Below are 12,943 nucleotides of genomic sequence, written 5' to 3'. Positions count from 1 at the left end.
AGATCATTACGTGAGATTTAATTTTGTCAGATCAGTGAAAAAATATTTTGGATTGGTTGCTTTAAGTTTATAAAACAATCCTAGTGCAGCGCAATCAACTATAAAACAAAGTCCTTGGGATCATAAAAATAAGCAATTCTTCTTGGTTTAAAAAAAACTGGATCTCTTCCATCGGATAGCAATAATCATGTAAATGCGCTTACCGGAACAGGTGGACCCCTTAATTATAGGGGGTCATATGAGCCTGAATTCCAAGAGAGCTGGGTAAATGCTGTGCGATGGAACTGAAATCACATAAAGAGACACCGATCATCGGATGGCCCGGGTGCAGACACACGACCTGGATCTCATCTGTGGAATCTGAACTCCAATCCACGGGTATCCCGGATGACAGCTCATATGACTTAAGCGGTGTGTCTTATAGACGTCCAGAATAATGGGAAAGAACATCTAAGTGTATTCCGTTTATCCAGTTTATTATATTTAGATAAATTTGTATAAAAGCGCTAAACAGCGCAGCATATGAAATGAAAATATTCCAAGTAAAGACAGTCTGTTCAGATGGCAGCGGGTGACGTCAGGAACAAAGCTCCGCCCCCGTACGCGGAGTTACGTCCAACGGACTTCGTCAGCGAGGGTGGAGCTTCCTCGTCACCCTAGAGGTAAATATAGTGGCCGACTGTCAGCAAGGTATGTCCGGTTACCAGAACCGGAAATCGCGCTACGAATTGCTGGGATTCCAAATGGGGACATCCACCAGGGACATGGCAAATAATTAAACTTGTGGAAATAAGTATTGCATATCGGAAAGATTAATAGAAAAGCGTCAAAACTAGCAGTGATCTAATCAAACCACCCTAGAAATGTGTGTAATAGCCTTGTTTTTTTAAACATATGTGTACAAAAAACATATAAACGCATATGTGTAAATCGCCATAGATGTACACACATTTTAACCAATTATCACCCGCGGCCATCTCTTACATCGAATCAAAATACAGCACAATATATAAAATATTGTACTTTAAAAATATAAAAGGAAATTCAATAAGACAAAAAGTAAGGACCACATAGCATCACTCAACATGACCTGAAAGGGAATATTCATTTGTCTGAAATAAAACAATTGAGATCAAACTCAACTTTAACCCTCTCGGGACTGCCACTCGGGTTTCTTGAATCCATAGGGACTCTCTATGGCTAAGTTGCCTGATAAAGTTTTGTCACTTTTTCTATACCCCAAAACTGTAATTTTTGGGGGTCCCTATTGTGGCATGTTCTAAAATGTTTGGATACATAATGTGTTTTAAGGCCTCTCTTAATGTTATTTACATGTTCCGCTATGCGGACTCCCATGGGTCTGGAGGTTCTCCCATGGGTATTGGGATATTTTCATTTCATATGCTGCGCTGTTCAGTGCTTTTATACAAATTTATCTGTGATACTTTTTAATAAACTGGATAAACGGAATACACTTAGATGTTCTTTCCCACTACTTAGAAGTCATATGAGCTGTCATCCGGGATACCCGTGGATTGGAGTTCAGATTCCACAGATGAGATCCAGGTCGTGTGTCTACACCCGGGCCATCCGATGATCGGTGTCTCTTTATGTGATTCAGTTCCATTGCACAGCATCTACCCAGCTCGCTTGGAATTCAGGCTCATATGACCCCCTATAATTAAGGGGTCCACCTGTTCCAGTAAGCGCATTTACATAATTATTGCTATCCGATGGAAGAGATCCAGTTTTTTTAAACCAAGAGGAATTGCTTATTTTTATGATCCCAAGGACTTTGTTTTATAGTTCATTGCGCTGCACTAGCATAGTTTTATAAATTTCCTTTAGGTTGGCGAATCCTATAGTGTTCAGCTTGCATTTTCATTTTTCCTACCTAATATAGTCTGCGCTGATTGTCTTTAGTTTTTTACGTGGTTGCTTTAAGTCCCTACATGCTGCAGTGTACTTTACTTGCAACTCTCTCTCTGTTAGCCACTGTTCCCTTCTCCCATGACTTACATGTACTAAACAGTATTGGGAAGCCTGTCAACAGGTTGACAGGATGCAGCTGGGTTTTCCATTAAACATTATGTAGTCCACAGCGTGCATGCACAGAGGGCACATTGGATAAAAGACCAGCATGCAATTTCAGAATGCATGATTTTCAAATTTCATAAACCGATATTTTATACACAATAGAAAAAAAAATATCAAAATGTTTAAACTTAGAAAACTTGCCATTGTATGAAAAAAATAAGATAATTTTGAAGCTGAAGGCAACATGTCTCAAAAAAGTTGGGACAGGACCAAGTTTACCACAATGTACCATCCCCTCTTCTTTTACCAACACTCTGTAAATGTCTGGGAACTGAGGAGACCAGTTGTTGGAGATTTGGAAAAGGAATGTTGTCCCATTCTTGCCTGATAGAGGATTCTAATGCCGCGTACACACGACCGGACTTTACGGCATACAGGAGTCCGTCGGACAATTCGATCGTGTGTGGGCTCCAGCGTACTTTTTTCCCCCAAAAGACCTAGAAATGAAACATGTTTCAAATCTTTCTGGCGGACTCGAGTCCGGTCGAAAAATCCGCTCGTCTGTATGCTAGTCCGACGGATAAAAACCGACGCTAGGGCAGCTACTGGCTATGAACTTCCTTGTTTTAGTCCTGTCGTACGTCATCACATACAAATCCGTCAGACTTTAGTCGATCGTGTGTAGGCAAGTCCGTTCATTCGGAAAGTCCGTCGTAAAGTCCGCTGGACAAAGTCTGCCATAAAGTCCGCTCATGTGTACGCGGCATGACTGCTCAACAGTCCTGGGTCTTCTTTGTCTTATTTTTCCTTTCAAGATGCACCAAGTATTTTCAATTAGTAAAAGGTCTGGACTGCAGGCATGCCAGATAAGCACTCAAACTTTTTTACTACAAAGCCATACTGCAGTCATAGATGGAGTATGCAGTTTAGCATTGTCCTGCTGAAATATGCAAGGCCTTTCCTAAAAAAGATGCCTGGATGCAAGCATATTTCTGGATATATCGATCAGCATTGATGGTGCCTTTCTAGATGTGTAAGCTGCCCATTCCATATGTACCAATTCAACGCCATACCATCAGAAATGAAGGCTTTTGAACTAAGTTCTGATAAGAGCCTGGAAGGTCTCTATTCCAGAGGACACAGCACTCATGGTGGCCCAAAAATGTAAACTTTCAATTTGTCTGACCACAGAACAGCTTTCCACTTTGCAACAGACCATTTTAAATGAGCTTTGGCCCAAAGAAGATGTCGGCGTTCCTGGATAATGTTCACATATGGCTTCTTTGCATTTCTGGATGGCATAGTGAACTGTGTTCACAGACATTGATTTTCTGAAGTATTCCTAAGCCCATGCGGTGATCTCCATCACAAAATCATGACAGTTTTTAATGCAGTGCCATCTGAGGGCCCCGAAGATTATGGGCATCCAATAATGCATTTCGGCCTTGTCCCTTGCGCGCAGAGATCAGTGGTTATCAAATCTGTCCTCGGGACCCACTAACAGGCCAGGTTTTATGTATTAACTTGAGGAGATACAGACTAGAATACTGCAATCACTGAGCAGCAAATGATATCACCTGTGATGTATTTGAGTTATCTTGCAAACCTGGCCTGTTAGTGGGCCCTGAGGACAGAGTTGATGACCACTGCTGTAGATGATACATTTAACATCTTTGCCTTTTTTCTGTTGTGGCACATTATTCTGAAATGGTTTAACAATTTTTTGATACAGACTGGTGAACCTCTGCCCATTCTTACTTCTGAGACACTCTGACTCTCTAAGTTGCTCTTTTTATACCAATCATGTTACTGACCTGTTGCCAATTACTTAATTGGTTGCAAAATGTTCTTCCAGCTCTTTCTTGTTAGTACCACTTTGCTACTATCAATTTCAAAATTACCTTTTTAAAAAAAAAAAAAAAAAAAAAAAAAAAAATTTATAAGTTTTCCCATTTTCTGTTGTGAATAAAATATGGGTTTTTGAGTTTTGCAAATCATTGCATTCTGTTATGTAGATTTTACACAACGTCCCAACTTTTTTTGAAATTTGGATTGCAATTTTAACAGGTAAGAGAGAGAAAAATATGATTTGCTACAGAATCAACCAATAAAATGTCATTAATCAAACACGAGCATCCCAAATCACATGTGAAAAGCACAAAATAGATATATAACTTATTTAAGTAAAAAAAACAAATCACTGCATACTCATGTCAGTTCACAGAGACCAAGTTATTCCATTATTTGGTGCTGTTATTCTGGCTCTCTTATAACATACTAAAAATGAAGCCAAGCTGTCAATAATTAAAACTCTCATGTAAAAGACACGTCTGCCCTATCTTTGACAGTCTTGTGTTGGCTTCTTAGCACAGCAGACACAATGTTATTTAATCTGCCAAGACTGTATGTTTTAGAGAAAGGAGTGCATTGGGAACAGCTGATGGATATCAATATAAACATAAAAAGGTACAGATATGCATACATGCTTACGGAATAGAATGGCTCAATTTAAAGGTGACTTTTACCCAAACAATTTAAAGAAGTATTACTTGGTTTTTTACAGTATTCCATACCTAATGGGATAAAGTACATGTCCCATAATTTTAGGTGCCCTGCAACAGTAACTGCAATGTTGAACAGGGCACCACCCTGGGGTGCCCTTCAGCTCCTAGCATTTGCCCAAAGTAAGCACCTGGAGGAGGAATGCAGCGGGGGCGAGGCGGGCAAGTCAGAAATCAGAACTGACAGTGTTGCGAGCCTCAATGCCAAATAAGCATTGGTTGCCTTTCTTGGCACTGTATATGAAATACTTTCACATATTTGGAATAAAGAGGGCCGTTGCATAAACTTTTTAGTTACCCTGTGACGATCCATCCTCTGTAGTCACAGTCCCTAAATCACAGACATAACAAGAAGGAGCTGCAAGGTAGCACAGGTAACATGCGTACAACATTAGTATACTGGGATTCCCTTTGCAGAGACATGATAATTTTGACCTACAAGGGCAAATGACAGCATCTATTCTAAAGCTAGATGCTGCAGGAGATATTTAGCAGCTCAATTTTGCCACAATCCCTAGCGAGTATAGAGCAACACCTGATTGCTAAACGGATGAGCAAATGACACCCTTTGTAGTAAGCTACACAAATAGCATGCAATAGGGATCCATCTTGCATGATCACACAATCTTCCAATCATGTGCGTTTGATTGCTACAAGATGCTACTAGCTACCTTTCTATGTAGCTTTCTCCATTGAGAGCCATTTGTTACATCTAATTAGTATTCTATATTGCTACTTTTGGATGTCCTCAATAAGCTAAAATATAATTTTTTTTCTATTGGCTGTCAGTTAATAATAAAAAAAAGGCCAATTAAATAGCTCTAACCAATCACAAAAGGAGGGGGGGGGGGGGATGTGAACTTTTTTTTTTAATCAGATAGTTTTTATTGAAAATTTTCATGACAAACACACACACATTGGACTTCAAGTTTAGAAGCGTTGTACAATGATATGGGTATACAAAGTCAATAATGCGTGCGATATATAACATGGTGTAAAAAATTGATATACAAAAAGGTTTCTTGTGATCATTTTCCAGTATTACATACACCTTACACAATGTCAGTTATTAGGAGCAAATAACGATCTAGGTTATACCTCTAGCTATATGTTAACCAATTTGTATATATTTCAGCTTCTTTTATGTCACTATCCTTGTTCCCGGGGGGGGCAAAAGCTAAAAGTTAGTTAGAGGGAAAAAAAAGTAACCCCTGGGAAGCAAAAAGAATCCTTCAAACTGGGTTGTAAACAGGCGATACTCGAAAAATTAGAATATCGTGCAAAAGTTCATTTATTTCACTAATGCAACTTAAAAGGTGAAACTAATATATGAGATAGACTCATTACATGCAAAGCAAGATAGTTCAAGCCGTGATTAGTCATAATAATTGTGGTGATTATGGCTTGCAGCTCATGAAAACTCCAAATCCACAATCTCCGAAAATTAGAAAATTACATGCAATCAATAAAACAAGGATTGTACATTGAACAATATCGGACCTCTGAAAAGTATAAGCATGCATATGTACTCAGTACTTGGTTTGGGCCCCTTTTGCAGCAATTACTGCCTCAATGCGGCGTGGCATGGAAGCTATCAGCCTGTGGCACTGCTGAGGTGTTATGGAAGACCAGGATGCTTAAATAGCAGCCTTCAGCTCTTCTGCATTGTTCGGTCTCATGTCTCTCATCTTTCTCTTGGCAATGCCCCATAGATTCTCTATGGGGTTCAGGTCAGGTGAGTTTGCTGGCCAATCAAGCACAGTAATCCCACGGTCATTGAACCAGGTTTTGGTGCTTTTGGCAGTGTGGGCATGTGCCAATTCCTGCTGATAAATGAAGTCAGCAGCCCCATAGAATTAGTCTGTGGAAGGAAGCATGAAGTGCTCCAAAATCTCCTGGTAGATGGCTGCGTTGACCCTGGACTTAATGAAGCACAGTGGACCAACACCAGCAGATGACATGGCTCCCCAAATCAACACAGACTGTGGAAACTTCACACTAGACTTCAAGCATCTTGCAGCGTGTGCCTCTCCATTCTTTCTCCATACTCTGGGTCCATGGTTTTCAAATGAGATGCAAAATTTGCTTTCATCAGAAAAGAGGACTTTGGGGGGGCGTGGCCTAGCACCGGAGCAAGATGGCTGCCTAGAGAGAGATCTCCGCCATCCGAGATCGTGAGAGAGCCCTCAGCACCAGCAATACCCTACAAGCGGCAATATGACGGGTAGGAGTAGCTCTGCCACCCGCTCTCAGCTGGACCCGAGAACCCAGCTGAGTAGGAACATTCCAGCGATGTTCCGGACTCAGCACACAGAAACACAGGCCTCATCTCCAGCCATGGCCTGTAGTTACACAGGCAGTGCGGCCGTGGCTGACAACCCCGCAGTATCTCCGACGGGCGCATCCTCATCACGATCTTCCCCTTTCCTATTCCTGGCAGATCTCCAGAGGCCTTGGATATCAAGAGTGCTCTAACGGCGGTAGTGGCAGATCTCAAAACAGAGATCAAAGCAGTAGCCTCACGTGTGGAGCATGTGGAGTCGACCGCCATGACACAATGCGCTGCCATACACCAGGTACAGCGAGCAGTCAGTGCACAGGGACAACACTTTATTGACATGCACAGACATATGGAGGATCTCGACAATAGGGGTCGCAGGCGCAATCTCCATGTTAGGGGAATCCCTGAGGCTGTAGAGGGCCCCCAGTTGCAAGCGGTGGTCTGGGCCATATTTAACACCCTTTTGGGCAGACCACCAGATGCGCCTGTTGAGATGGAGAGATGCCACAGAGCCTTAAGGCCAAGGGGCAGGGACACAGATCCACCCAGGGATGCTACCTGGTCAGTTTTACCCAGAAGGAAGAGATCCTGCGCCTGGCCCGCAATCATATACACCTGGAACATGAAGGGGCATGTATCCAGCTGTTTCAGGATTTGTCCACCACTACCTTACAACACAGGAGAGATCTCCGCCCTCTCCTACAAGCCTTGCGAGAGAGAGACATTCTATATCGATGGAAGTTCCCATTCTGCCTCCAAGCAACAAATGGCAATCACATGGCCCAACTGAGAACACCAGCTGATCTGCGACACCTTAGGAATTCCGGTGGTTCCCGTCCCAGACTGGTACGGAGCCTTTCTCCAGCCTGAACCCTAGATCCCTACCCAGCCTGGAGATACTCCAAGGTCGCAGAGAAGCAGACCACGTCGCCGCAGACCCTCAGCCAACTCACCACCGAGACACAGAGGGGATATGGAAACCGACAAAAGCCCACGCGTTTCCCCATCGTCTGCGAGGCGCAAAACTGACAACTGAGTGTACAGGATTTGAAAGGATGAGCTGTCCCTAGATATGCCTCTTAACTTATCCTGCAAGGTAAACTGGGTTCTAACTGTATACTTATGGCTTCCACCTTGCAATTGACTGACACAGTATTTCCTGGCACCTGCTCAAGTTCTTTCACGAGCACGGTGATGCCCAATACATCAGATCGCCAATGAGTAAAGTGTCCTCTCTTATATGCTCCAGGAGCTAATACAAACTTATTCATGCAGCAGTGCTCACAGAGTATGAGACTGGTGATTCTACCAAGGTCCCATGAACTGGCACTAGACAGAGGCAGGCGACCACCTCCCAGGTGCTGTTACAACCCTTGTGTCCTTCCCGGTTCAGGTCCTATCGCAAGGAGAACCGCACAGAGTGGCAGTCGAGCCATAGGAAGATGCATGTTCTTCCTCCCCCTTGCCACACTGACTCTCTAGGCTGTATGTGGGCAGTCACTGCATGACAAGATGGACAAGCCTAAGTTTTCTGGCTAATGGACTTTGTCAATGTCAGCTGTAATGGATACTTTAGCCTTGGTGTCACCCCAGTGCCAGCCACCTCCCCCACCCTCCCCCTGATGTTCGGTTTTGGGTTATTTGGGGAAAGGCGGAGACTTAGACTTGTCAGTGTGTTTTTGCTAAACGAATGATGACAACTCCGGAAATCTTGCAGGATACCACTCCCATAGGCTCTGGGGATAAGGGTCAAGCATAGTTTTGTCAAACCTGTATGGTGTGGGTTTTTTGTTTTGTTTTTTTTGTTTGTTTTATTGTTATGTATAATTTCACTCCCTGATATGACACTATGATGGCATATGGGTAACCCTGGAGTCGGTGAACTCTATCCCAGACATCGATGCTAAACTATGGCTGTGGGAAAGATGGATCAGCGGTCCTGGGGGGAGGGGTGACCCTTAACCTGTTTACACTAGCCATTACAGGCTATAGGGGTTCTCACAGGGAAGGAAAATACAGGGCTATATATCCTTCTATATGCGAGTAATTGCAGCGACTGAAACAGATACTAGGTGCCTGAGGGGCGCTGGCGTCCTGAGTGGGTCTATCTGGAGGCTGTTGCATTGCTAAAATGTTGAAATGGTTAAAAGTATTAAATGATGATAGTTTGTAATGTTATCTCTCTATCTTGTTAGCCTAGACTGTGAGTAATCATATACTGCTGGATAACATGTTGTTATAGGGTGCTTCACCTGGCCCGTCAGGGCTCTCTAGTTGATTGGGGGGAAGGGAGACCGGAATGGGCCCTTCTCACCTGGTGCGGGGGGGCCCGCGCGGTACCACTCCACCCAGCAAAGCCGAGGTTTCTCATTAATCTCCATCCTCGCTCTCTTGGATCTTTGGTTGGCAGGAAGTGCACATATTCCTGTTTAGGTACTAGGTTTCTTCCCCACCTCAGGGAGGCAGGTATCTCCCTTGAAACCAGCCGGTATAACCTCACGTGACTTGTGTGTGCCTTTCACCTCAGCCCATATTAGGTAACTCAGCTGGACTGGTATTACCTCAGTTTTTTTGGTTTTTTTTTAGCGAACCCATATAGGGGAGAGCTTGTTAGTATTAGGGTTAAGCCTCTCTTGGGTTACTGATGAATCCTAAGTGCCTTTACAGAGTGGGATTAACCTATACTCCTTTTCTCTTGCTTTCGCTTTAATTCCCCTTTTTCTCTCTTTATCTATCTCTAGCTTTTCTATCTATCTGTCTCTTTACGCCAGTTCTGTCTTCCCCACATCTTTTTCTCCCCTTCCTATAGACCCCTTCCCCGGGGAGAGAACAGCACCTTTGATTACCAGACATGCCTTCTGCAGTACAAACATTGGCTCCCTTATCTCTCAAAGTCTAATCCTTGAATGCTAAGGGCCTTAACATCCCGGAGAAGCGTAGCAGTATTCTTGCTGAGGCTCACCGCCACAGGGCTCAAGTGATATATTTGCAAGAAACCCACTTTAAATCAGGATCCACCCCTCGCTTATTCAATAGCCAATTCCCGGAGGTCTATCATGCAACCTGCCCCGACTCCAAAACGAAAGGGGTTTCTATAGTGCTTGCTAAATCATTCCCATTCCACCTTATTGACAAAGTCATTGACCCGGAAGGCAGATTTATCTTCCTAAAAGGAACCTGGAAGAATAGACCGGTAACCTTGGCGAACATTTATTGCCCCAACTCTAAGCAGATGACCTTCCTTAAAGAAGTCCTCCTACAGCTCACCCTGTTTCAGACGGGACTTTTGATACGGGGGGGGGGGACGGACTTCAATATGGCCCTAGACCCGCTCCTTGATACCTCCTCAATCCCATTTTCTGAGTTACGCCAGATCAAGCTTACCCTTGCGCTTCACGTCACATGGTGAACGCTATATCCTCAGGGGAAAGACTACACATTTTTCTTGCCTCCACACAACCGCTACTCGAGGCCAGATTATTTGTTCATTCGTCAGATTTGACCTTCCTGCAGGGAGCGACCATAGAGAGTATGTTACTCTCTGACCATCACCCGATCACACGGACCTTACAGTTCCCTCAAAGAGATATGACTACCAGAACCTGGAGATTGGATGCCTCTCTTCTTACTGATCCGGGGGACCTGGCTGAAATCACACAGATCATTAAAGACTATTTCCAACATAACAACACTTCAGACGGGTCCCCTACCACCCAATGGGAAGCGCATAAATGCGTTGTACAGGGGCATCTGATAGCCATCGCAGCTAGAAAAAAAAGAGCACACCAAATAACGATTCAAGATTTATCTACTAAAATAGCTCTTCTAGAAGCGCAGCATAAACACTCTTTAGCAGTGAAAGTAGCCAAGGAATTAGCTGACACACAGGCCACTTTATTAGAGGAATTATTTAAGCGGGCACGGAAGAGGCAGGTACTTTCTCAGAAACTATTCTATGAACAGGGCAATAAGCCAGGAAGGCGGTTAGCAAGGTTTACACAGAAGCGAACTCTCGCTTCTACTGTGCACCATATAGTAGACACGGATGGAGTAACTTACTCTAGAAACGAGGACATTGCTAGTCAGTTTCATCTCTTCTATAGTAGGTTATATAACCTTGAATCGCAAGAATGCAGACCAATCACGGAGGAGGTACGCTCCGACCTCATAAGGCAATTTTTGAGGAAATACAGCCCCCAAGCACTGTCTACAAACGACTGGCAAGCCTTGGAGGCTCCACTGTCGATTGAGTGGGGGGAGGCTTTGAAGGCTACGAAACCCGGTAAAAGCCCGGGGCCAGATGGCTTTCCGGCACAATACTATGAAAGTTTTGCTGACCTCTTGGCGCCGATATTCCTGAAGGCCTTCAACGCCCTCTCCCACTCTCCTTGTGAGTCGGATAATCTGTTAGACGCTTACATCTCAGTGATAACTAAAGAAAATAAAAATCCCACTGATGTAGCCAACTATTGGCCTATTTCCCTCCTAAACGTGGATGTTAAATTGTTTGGCAAGATCCCGGCTACACGCTTATCCTATCACGTACCTGCCTGGGTGGGCCTGGACCAGGTTGGTTTTGTCCCTGGGAGGGAAGCCAGGGACAACACCATCAAAGCCCTCAATTTACATCATTGGCTTACATCAACCAACAGAGAGGGCTGCTTTGTGGCCATGGATGCGGAGAAGGCGTTCGACAGGGTGGCCTGGGACTACATGGGTGCGGTTCTGGAAGCCCTGGGTCTGGGAAGTAACATGAGGGCTTTCATTGGGGCACTCTATGCCAATCCCAGGGCGAGAGTCTGAGCGAATGGCCACCTGTCGGACACCTTCCCCATCCAAAATGGGACTAGGCAGGGATGTCCTCTCTCTCCCTTGCTGTATATCCTTACCTTGGAACCCCTCCTCAGATGCATTGTGCAAATCCGGACATAAAAGGCATAGAGGTACATCAGCAGGAATATAAGAATGCCGCCTTTGCGGATGATATTCTGCTCTTTCTTTCATCCCCGCTGACGTCTCTGCCCAATTTAATGCCAGTATTAGAACAGTTTAAGGTCATCTCGAATCTGAAAATACAGAAAAGACAGTACAACTCTGTCAAATGAACTTTCCATTTCACTGGAAAATAGATGCTATTACCTATCTAGGCATCCAACTCCCTAGTAAGCTTAATGCTCTGTATGAAAAGAACTTCCTCTCGAAACTGAAGCTTATACAGCAGGATCTCCACAGATGGGAGGCCCCCCACTATCTCCTGGTTCGGTTGGGCCTCAATATTAAAGATGACGGTACTCCCCCGCTTACTGTACAAATTACAGACTTTCCCGATTTGTCTCCCTTCCTCCTTCTTCACAGCATATAAGCACATGTGCAAAGCCTTTATTTGGGGAGCCAAGGTAGCGCGAGTAGGGTGGGCAAAAATGGTGCTACCAAAGTCAGGAGGTGGAACTGGACTCCCAGACCTCCAGAGGTACTACTGGGCAGCCCACTTAGCACGGGTAGTGGACTGGAGGCTCCATTCAAAATATAAGAGTTGGGTCTTACTGGAAAAATGTATTTCAGGTGCTGAACTTCACCACATCCCCTGGGTTTCAAAGAAACACATACAGGCTAGTGTCCATTCACATCCTCTCATCGGAGGACCCCGCAGGCCTTTGATAGGGCGTGTAAAGTACACTCTCTTTCAACCAAGTATTGTGCGATCACCCCTATTAGGGGGAACCCAGACTTCCCTCCTGGCATGGAAGGGGCCTTTTTATCAGCCTTTTGCAGAAATGCAGGCTAAACACTTCTTTTCTAGAGGAAGGTTTCTCAGACAAGGTGAACTGGCAGCATTATCTAACACAAAATCCTTCCCCTTCTGGGCTTATATTCAACTGAAACATTTCCTGGACAGCCCTACGAATAGGGAAAGCTTTGCGAAAACCCTCACTGTCCTGGAATCACTATGCTCTAGCTCCTCTCCCCAGAGTCATTTAATTTCAGGGCTCTATGCCACAATGTTTGGGGAACCTTATGCCTCCCCGAGATCGGATCATGCTTACTGGGAAAGAGAGCTGGACAT

The 12,943-nt window shown here is 44.3% G+C and overlaps 1 protein-coding gene across 7 annotated transcripts in view; it reads right to left on the bottom strand.

Annotated features, from left to right (window-relative positions):
• NPRL3 (NPR3 like, GATOR1 complex subunit) overlaps window positions 1–12,943 on the bottom strand; it is a 309,508-nt gene that overhangs the window by 123,488 nt on the left and 173,077 nt on the right. The gene's annotated exons all lie outside the window — the stretch shown is intronic.

The sequence above is a fragment of the Aquarana catesbeiana genome, linkage group LG06 (genome assembly GCF_042186555.1).
Source record: "Aquarana catesbeiana isolate 2022-GZ linkage group LG06, ASM4218655v1, whole genome shotgun sequence".
NCBI lineage: Eukaryota > Metazoa > Chordata > Amphibia > Anura > Ranidae > Aquarana > Aquarana catesbeiana.
Note: the sequence above shows the minus strand (reverse complement) of the source record. Positions and strands in the feature narration are given on the sequence as shown.